Below are 8,779 nucleotides of genomic sequence, written 5' to 3'. Positions count from 1 at the left end.
GAAGAGGACTGAGTCCAAGACCCCTCAGCCCCCCCCCCCCCACCCCTTTCTTCTTCCAGAGACTTGACCCCAATCAACAAAACCCCTATTAGATAAAGAGTCGGAAAGCCCCCTCACCTCCCCTCCCCCTTTTATTTATTATTGTTGTTTTGGTGGGAAGGTATGGGTGCATTTAATGTTTGTATGGTTGGCAGTTGGTACTTGGGCACTAATAAAGGTCTCAGCCCAAAGTGCCCAAAACTGACTGCTAGCAAGATATAAAGTATGTAAGAATGTCTGACACTGCGCTTCGACGCAGATATGTTTTAAACTGTAAACTGTTTATTTCGAAATAAAGACTTTTTTGTTAAATCAAAAAATCTGTTCTTATCAGTTTAATATCTGATACGTCCCCTATCTGGGGACCATATATTAAATGGATTTTTGGAACAGGGAGATGGAAGAAGAGCTTGCTCTGTCCACTCCACGCATTGACCTGGTATTGCAGTACCTCCAGGACCGGTGCACCTCTCTTATGCTGGTTAAAAAATAGATTGATTGATTGAACAAAAAATGCAAAAAGGAAAAGCAAGCCACTGGACTCTCACTTGGCGAGAACGAAGGAAAACTTGTTCTCCTTCCTTCCCTGCTTTTTTTTTCTCTGTTCTGTCTAAGTGCGAGCTCTGCCTCCCCCTGTCTGCGGCATGGCATGCCTGAATGAAGCCTGGACGGAACGGACCAAAAACATTACATTCCTTGAATTATGGACACTTGTAGCAATGTTTGTTAACTGTTATTGTTTCGTTTGGATTGATAGCTAGTCTGATTGTTATTCTCTATCATGTGCTGTGCACGATTCAATTCTGTTCACCTGATCCCATGTATTTAACCATTGTTATCATGTAAATCTGTGTAATCACTTCATGGAATAAAAGTGTCCAGTACATATCCATTGTGAAGAAGTCAGAGTATGTATTGCTGGCTGGCTGGCTGGCTGGCAGCGTGCATTATCAGTGTTGGAAAAGTGGGCGGGATTAATTATGCAAATTTGCTGCAGCCTGCAGCATGCTGGTCTTTGCAATGACAGCACAAACGTTTTGGAGGGAAATCTGAGCAACATCTAGGTTATCAATCAATTAAAGATTTAATTAATTGCATTATTGAGTGATTGCGAGCAATCAGCAGGTGGTGCTTAATTGCTTTCTCTATCTACCCTACTTGCAGCTGAAGAGGACCCGACCAGGTGATCCAGCAACCTCGTTAGGCACCTTATCAGCGGTAGCAGCTGAGCAGGAGAGACAGAGGTGCAAGGTATGTCTGGAGGGGAGGGGGAGGAATGGACAAGGTTAAGAAGGGGAGCTGGGTTTCAAGGGTTTAGAGGTTGTTTGCTGCTCTGGTGACTTTGTCTCTGTTGCTATTTGTAGCCAGCTTACACCTAGATGAGGAAAAGGCGGTACTGTGCCCAAGGCTCACCGCAAGCTGAACAAGCGCCAGCGAACGGCAGGTGAGTAGCTGGGCGCCCATTCTGGTTATCGCTTCTCGGCCTTTTGGCTAAGATCAAGTGTAAAAACTGGTCTAGTCAGGAGGTTCTGGTGGATCGGCAACGCTAGCCCCTCGGCCTTCCAGGCTGTGTTCTCCTAGTGGGGACACGGTCTGGATGCTGCTATTGGGGGGCGATCTGCGCTGACACCAGAAACGGGAAGCGGTCAATCATGGAGAGAGGAGCGCCTTCGTATCCTAGGACAGTTCGGCTGGTCGTGGCGGAGGAGAGGAGGAAAGCTGTGAGTCTGTATGATATACAGAAAGAGATTCTGGATGGCTTACTGAAGATTCCTCGTGAGTGGCTCTATTGTGTTCAAGATTTTCCGTCACGAGGGGTGTACGACATTACCTGCGAGGAACAAGACCATATCACGACTATTATGGAGAGGAGTATACAGAAGAAGGATGACAAACTTCTGGAAGGTATCTCTTTTATTCCTTACGTGCCGGTGTCTAGGGTTCCTATGGTCGTACACCTTTATAACCCGTTTGTTTCAGACGAAGAAATTATGCTGTTTTTAAGTAGGTACTGTTCAGTGGTTTCTAAACCACTAAAACAGGTGAATAACTTTGGTATCTACAATGGTAAGCGGAAATTCTTTGTTGTGTTAAAGCCGGATACGGCAGAATTGAGTGGGTTAAAACACCCACCACAAAATTTTTCAATCGGGGGTAACAGAGGGTATTTGTACTACCCGGGGCAACCTAGGTATTGCCGTAATTGTTACCAGTTTGGACATTTGAGCGAAGAATGTGACAAAGGTAGGTGTTGTCGTAACTGCTTTTGTGAAGGTCACACTGCCGCGGAATGCGCGGAAAAAAGAAAGTGCGACCTATGTGGGTCAGATAGACACATGGCCCGAACATGCCCTAATTTGTATAAAGAATGGAGAAGTGAAGGTGCTGATAATACGGGTGAAGAAACAGATAAGGGGCATGGTGTTAAACCCAGTATAAAAATGAAAATTCCGTTTATCCCGTCCTATGAGTCTTTGCGAACGAGAGAAGAGCATTTGGAAAGATATGAAAAAATAATGGCAGAGGAAGCAAAAAAGAAAAAAGAGAAAACTGGAAGTAAGGAGGATAATGAAGAAGGAATAGAAGCAGCTGAGGTAATGGAAAGTGGTGAGGCCATGGAAGTTGGTGTGGCTATGATTGAATCTACAACAAAGGTAGATTCTGCAGAGGATGAAAGTGAGAAAGTCGCACCGGCCTCAAAAAAGAAGCGTAAGAGTAGAAAATTATCAAAAGAAATGCCTAAGATCCTGCTGGAGGCGCCTTTGGAGGTAGGAGAAAAATCTGAGTCTAAGGGTTCCGGGTCGGCGTCACCTGTTTTTGATATAAGCGCTGTATCAAGGCTGAGCAGTAACTCGGGTTTTTCACAAAAAGAACCGGAGAGTAGAAGTGAGTCTGAGGATGGGACGTGATTGATGATGAGGAAATTCCTCTGATTAAATGTTTACCATATGCTCTCTTAATGTAAGAAGCTTGCAGTCAGTTGTTAGGAGAGCTATGGTATTTAATTTTCTTGAAAATATGAATTTTACTTGTTTTTGTTTACAGGAGTGTTGCCTTAAGGACAAACCACAGACAGTTAAATGGGACTTGGGACCAGCTTGTTACTCTTGTGGAAATGGTAATTTGGGGGTGGCGGTTTTGTTTAGGGGGTGGGAGTGTGAAATAGTGGAAAGTGTGGAAATTGTGACAGGGAGGGTTTTAATGATCACCTTCTTATTTGGGGGCACTTTGTTTAGGATCTTTAACATGTATGCACCTGTAAATAGGAGTGAGAGAATGGAGGTTTTTGAGTGTTTGGGTATGTATTTACCAGGGAGAATGGGCACTTTTTTGATAGGAGATTTTAACTGCATTATAAGACGGGAGGATAGAGTGGGGAGTGGGGAGGGTTATAAATTGGATATAACTGGGAAGTGTTTATTGAATATGATAAGAGATTTTGGGTACAAGGATATGGTGTCAGTTGTTGGGGGTAATGAAGTTTTTACTTTTTATAGTGATAAAGGCACGGTGAAATCACGTATTGATTATTGTTTTGTTTCACAGGGGATTGTTGCGGAAGAGCTTACTATGAACGGTGCTCCATTTTCGGATCATGTGGTGTTAGAGTGTAAAGTTCGATTGGATGTGAGTATGAAGTTTGGTAAAGGCATATGGAAAATGAATGTGAAAATGTTAATGGATGAAGAAGTGAAAGAAAAATATTGTATGATGTTTAAAAGATGGAGAAAATGTAAGACAAAGTTTGATTGTATAACGAAATGGTGGGAATGGGTTAAGTTGAAAACAAAAGTGTTTTTTATTAGGTATGGTAAGGAAAAAGCGAAGAATGAGAGGGTATGGTTTGATGTATGGAGAAAAAGGATTGATTATTTGTGTAAATTGAGAGAGTTGGGATGGGATGTGACAGTGGAATTGGAGGAAGCAAGGGAAAATCGGAGAAAGTGTTTAGAAGAACGAGGAAGAAAGGTGGTGTTTGCTGCCAGAATGAATGTGGTTGAAAATGACGAAAAGTGTACAAAATTCTTTTTTAGAAAAGCATATGAGGGTAAGAAATGTATGGATGGAATTTTAAATGAAAATGGTTTTTTTTTACAAGATAAGGTATCAATGTTGGCTGAAATAGAGAAATTTTATGGTAATTCATATGAAAGAAAAGAGAGGAATGTGCGCTTGGGGACTGAGTTGTTAGAAAACATTGAAGCAGGTGTGAGAAGAGAGGATGAAAGTGATCTAATTAAAGAGATAGGGAAGAAGGAGTTGAGTGATACAATTGGACAATTTAAGTTGAATAAGTCGCCGGGTTGTGATGGACTGCCGATTGAGTTTTATAGAATGTGTTGGGAAGTGATAGAGGATGATTTTTTAGAAGTGGGTAAATGTGTGTTAAAAAAGGGAGAAATGAGTGAGTCAATGAAAAAAGGTGTGATTGTTTTAATTTTTAAAAAAGGTAGTAAGAATGAATTAAAAAATTGGAGACCAATAACTCTGCTTAATTCAGATTATAAAATTTTAGCTAAGTTAATTGCAAATCGAATGAGAGGTGTGATTGAAGATATGATTGGTGAAGAGCAAGCATGTGCAATACCTGGGAGGCAGATTGCAGGAAGTTTGATAGCAGTGAGAGATGTAATATGGGATTGTATGGAGCGAAAGCAAGGAGTGGCAGTTGCGACGATTGATTTTGAGAAAGCGTATGATAGAGTAGAGCATGAGTTTATGTTTGAGGTTTTGAAGAAAATGAGAGTGCCTGATAAACTTTTATTTTGGATAAAGTGTATGTATGTAAATATTGAGAGTGTGGTACAAATAAATGGCTGGACGACTGATAGTTTTAAAATAAGATCTGGGGTTAAACAGGGGTGTCCCCTGTCCCCTATATTGTTTATTAGCGTAATTGAACCTTTGTTGGTGAGTATTTGAAATGACAAAATGGTGAGAGGTGTTGAAATTCCAGGTAGTGGTGCGAGAAGTTTGAAAGTTATTGGATATATGGATGATGTGACTGTGGTGTGCAAAAATCAAGCAGGGCTACGAAGAGTAAAAGTATTGGTGGGAATTTTTTGTATGGCAAGTGGTTTTAAAGTTAATTGGGATAAATGTGCGTGTAAGGCTTTTGGTGAATGGAGAGAATTAGAATTGTGTGGGTGGCCGGTAGTAGAGGATGAAATCAAAGTTTTAGGTGTGAAATTTGATGAAGGATTGAAAGGGAAAGAAAGTTGGAATAATGTTGTACATAAGGTTAATCAGAAGATTGGGTGGTGGAATGAAAGAAGGTTGTCATTTGCTGGGAAGGTTTTAATAATAAAGGCGATTTTAATACCGATTATGTTGTATGTGAATTTTATTTTTCCTATTCAGAATAAATGTTTGAGGAAGTTGAATCGAATAATTTTTTTGTTTTTTTGGAGTGGTCGTATGGAAAGATTAAGTAGGGACAAAGTAAAAAAATTAAGGGTGAATGGAGGAATGGAAGTACCAGATTTAGAACCGTTTCTATTGATACAGTATGTGAGATTATGTGTAAATATTAGTTTAAAAGAAAGTGTGATAGCATGTATGATGAAATATGAGGCTGGTATGAGTTTAAGAAAATGTGGTTTGTATGAATTGGATCGGATGAAACCAGTTTGCTTTAGTACTCCATGGTTCTATAAAAAGATTGAAGTGTGCGTTAAAAAATATGAGTTGGAGAATGTTTCGAAGGAGGATTGGTGTACAAAGAAAAAGGTTTTTCATTTATTGAGGGAGAAAGAAGAAATGATTAATATTGATGGAATAACTGTGGAACAGAGTAAGGAAGTATGGAAGAGAATGAATGGGAAAGATATAGTGAATAAACAAAGAGATGTGTCATGGATGGCAATACATAACGTGTTGCAGACGAGAGAATTTCAGTATGGAAGGAGGATTGCAAGGTCGGATGTGTGTCCTAGAGAGGGATGCGGAGGTAGAGAGAACGTTGTGCATTTGTTTTGGAACTGTGATTTTGTGAGGGAGGTGATGAAGAAGTTGTTGAAATTGGTGGTTGGATTAACTGGAATTCAGATTTTTTTGTTTTGGGGTGTTAGTGTTTGGTATATGCAAGATTGACAAAGAAAAAGAGAGAGTGTTATGGTTGATGATGGGGTGTATAAAAGAAGTAATGTGGAACGTGAGGAATTTGTTAATTTTTAAACATGAAAGTGTTTCTGTGGATGGTTGTGTGAGAATGATTAGAGGAAGGATGTATGTTTATTACTTAATGGATGTGAGAAAGAAGGGTGAATTGGATGCGGAAGGTGTATGGAAGACAAAAAAAATTGAAAAAATGGTGTTCATAGTAAGCTAGGTGGTGGGGTATATATGAATTGGTGGTGGTAGATTAATGAAAAAAGTTGGAGAAAAAGAAGTTGGAAAATAAGAAAAAAAAAAAAAAAAATTTACATATATTTGTTTTTGAAATGTATAATTGTATATGTTAACAATGTGTTTGCATTCTTGTTGCACATTGTTGGTTGGGGTCCGGAGTGCAGGAGCGGGGAGATACGGGGAGATACGGGGAGAGTCCGAGGAGACCACATTCAACACACATAGTGCATCGTGTTCATACTGAATTTAACGCAAACACCAACGCCATAACCTGATGCCCGCACTCTACCTCCTGTGAGCAGGGATATCAACTGTAGATCACCAGGATTACTGGGAATACACAAATAGAACTGACACGCGATACACATAAAGCTTCATGATCCCCGACACACTGCTCCTCCACATGAATCACCCTCCATATGGATTCTACGACGCCCGCAGTTAGACATAGGGGAGATGCAAGCCCAACTTATCCCTGACCTTCAGAACCAGGAAATGGTTAACATGTAAATTAGTCTTTAGAAAGACACCATCAGTCACTACAATCCCATATACACAACAGCCCACAGATACGCGAAAGAAGACGAGCCGAACCCAGGACACAATACCTTACTGTGACTCTCGGGTCCGACAAGTTTAATTGAACACGTATCCTCTGACTTACCAAGCTTGCACCCTTCTTGGATCACTCCAGTAGCACAGACGACACATACGGACACTTCACACACCACTACTCTGGGCCCGCAAGCCTAGAGGCTCACACTCAAGATATGATACTGCTCCTCGAACACATTGGTAGAGGACTTGTATAATTTGACCTGGTTATTCTACGCTCACTCACAGTGTTCTATGTGTACTACTCCTGACTTCCTTAACTTGTTAACTTGATCAAAAACCACACAGAGGACTGGAAGATGTCCCTTACACCAGGTGTTAGTTGGGAACTAAGATATATATCCCTATGAAGTTTCTAGTTTAAAAGCAATGTCATCGATTCTAAGGCATACTCACCTGCTGGGTAATTTCTCATGTTATATATTTTTCATTATGTCTGAGTATCTGAGCCATGCTATGCTTCATACTGTTACATACTGCGCTAAATTATCCTTAAAATGTTTGACATGTTAAACGTAATATACTATTGCAAAAACTATGCATGGAGGCCTGCGCGCCTTCCATTATTTCCCTTTCTCACTCCCTTCTTCAATAAAAAGAGATTTACAAAAAAAAAAACAATGTGTTTGATTTTGTTTAGGAAGAAGAAATTAATAAATGGTGGGTGGTGGGTGCGTTGTGGTTTGTATAATTGAGAGAAAAAAAAAAATTACATATATTTTGAAATGTATAATTGTATATGTTAATATGTGTTTGATTTTGTTTAGGAAGAAGAAATTAATAAATGGTGGGAAGAGGTAAAGAGTGGGTGGTGGGTGTGTTGTGGTTTGTATAATTGAAAAAAAAAAAAAAAAATGCATTATATATATGTATTTATGTGTATGTAATGGGGTAAGTATGGTTGGAGGTATGAATGTGTTTAGGATGTATAATTTGCAGTGAGTTTTTTTGGTGGGTGTTTTGCTGTGGGTTTGGGGGTGGTGATGGGATTTGTTGTGATTTGATGTGATGTGTTTATAAAAATTTATTTTTATTGAAAATGACCATGAGGATGTTACCTGAGAGATTCCTTGAAAGTCATCTGGGGGAAATGCTCTGTGACTGAGTGGTTTAAAAAAAAAAAAAAAAAAAAAATCTGTTCTTATCAGTTTAATATCTGATACGTCCCCTATCTGGGGACCATATATTAAATGGATTTTTGGAACAGGGAGATGGAAGAAGAGCTTGCTCTGTCCACTCCACGCATTGACCTGGTATTGCAGTACCTCCAGGACCGGTGCACCTCTCTTATGCTGGTTAAAAAATAGATGGAACAAACAAACAGAAAACGAATGCAAAAGGGAAAAAAAAAAAAAAGCAAGCCACTGGACTCTCACTTGGTGTGTGTGAGAACGAAGGCAAACTTGTTCTCCTTCCTTCCCTGCTTTTTTCTCTGTTCTGTCTAAGTGCGAGCTCTGCCTCCCCCTGTCTGCGGCATGGCATGCCTGAATGAAGCCTGGACGGAACGGACCAAAAACATGACATTCCTTGAATTATGGACACTTGTAGCAATGTTTGTTAACTGTTATTGTTTCGTTTGGATTGATCGCTAGTCTGATTGTTATTCTCTATCATGCGCTGTGCACGATTCAATTCTGTTCACCTGATCCCATGTATTTATTCATTGTTATCCTGTAAATCTGTGTAATCACTTCATGGAATAAAAGTGTCCAGTACATATCCATTGTGAAGAAGTCAGAGTATGTATGGCTGTATGGCTGGCTGGCTGGCTGGC

At 40.0% G+C, this 8,779-nt stretch overlaps 2 pseudogenes; both read left to right on the top strand.

Annotated features, from left to right (window-relative positions):
- The first annotated feature begins 335 nt into the window (after positions 1-335).
- On the top strand, positions 336-512 carry LOC134584146 (U2 spliceosomal RNA; annotated as a pseudogene).
- A 7,558-nt stretch (positions 513-8,070) lies between these two features.
- On the top strand, positions 8,071-8,292 carry LOC134584179 (U2 spliceosomal RNA; annotated as a pseudogene).
- Positions 8,293-8,779: the final 487 nt, after the last annotated feature.

This window comes from Pelobates fuscus, chromosome 13, assembly GCF_036172605.1.
Source record: "Pelobates fuscus isolate aPelFus1 chromosome 13, aPelFus1.pri, whole genome shotgun sequence".
In the NCBI taxonomy this organism is placed as follows: Eukaryota; Metazoa; Chordata; class Amphibia; order Anura; family Pelobatidae; genus Pelobates; species Pelobates fuscus.
This window is presented reverse-complemented; position numbering and strand designations above follow the sequence as displayed.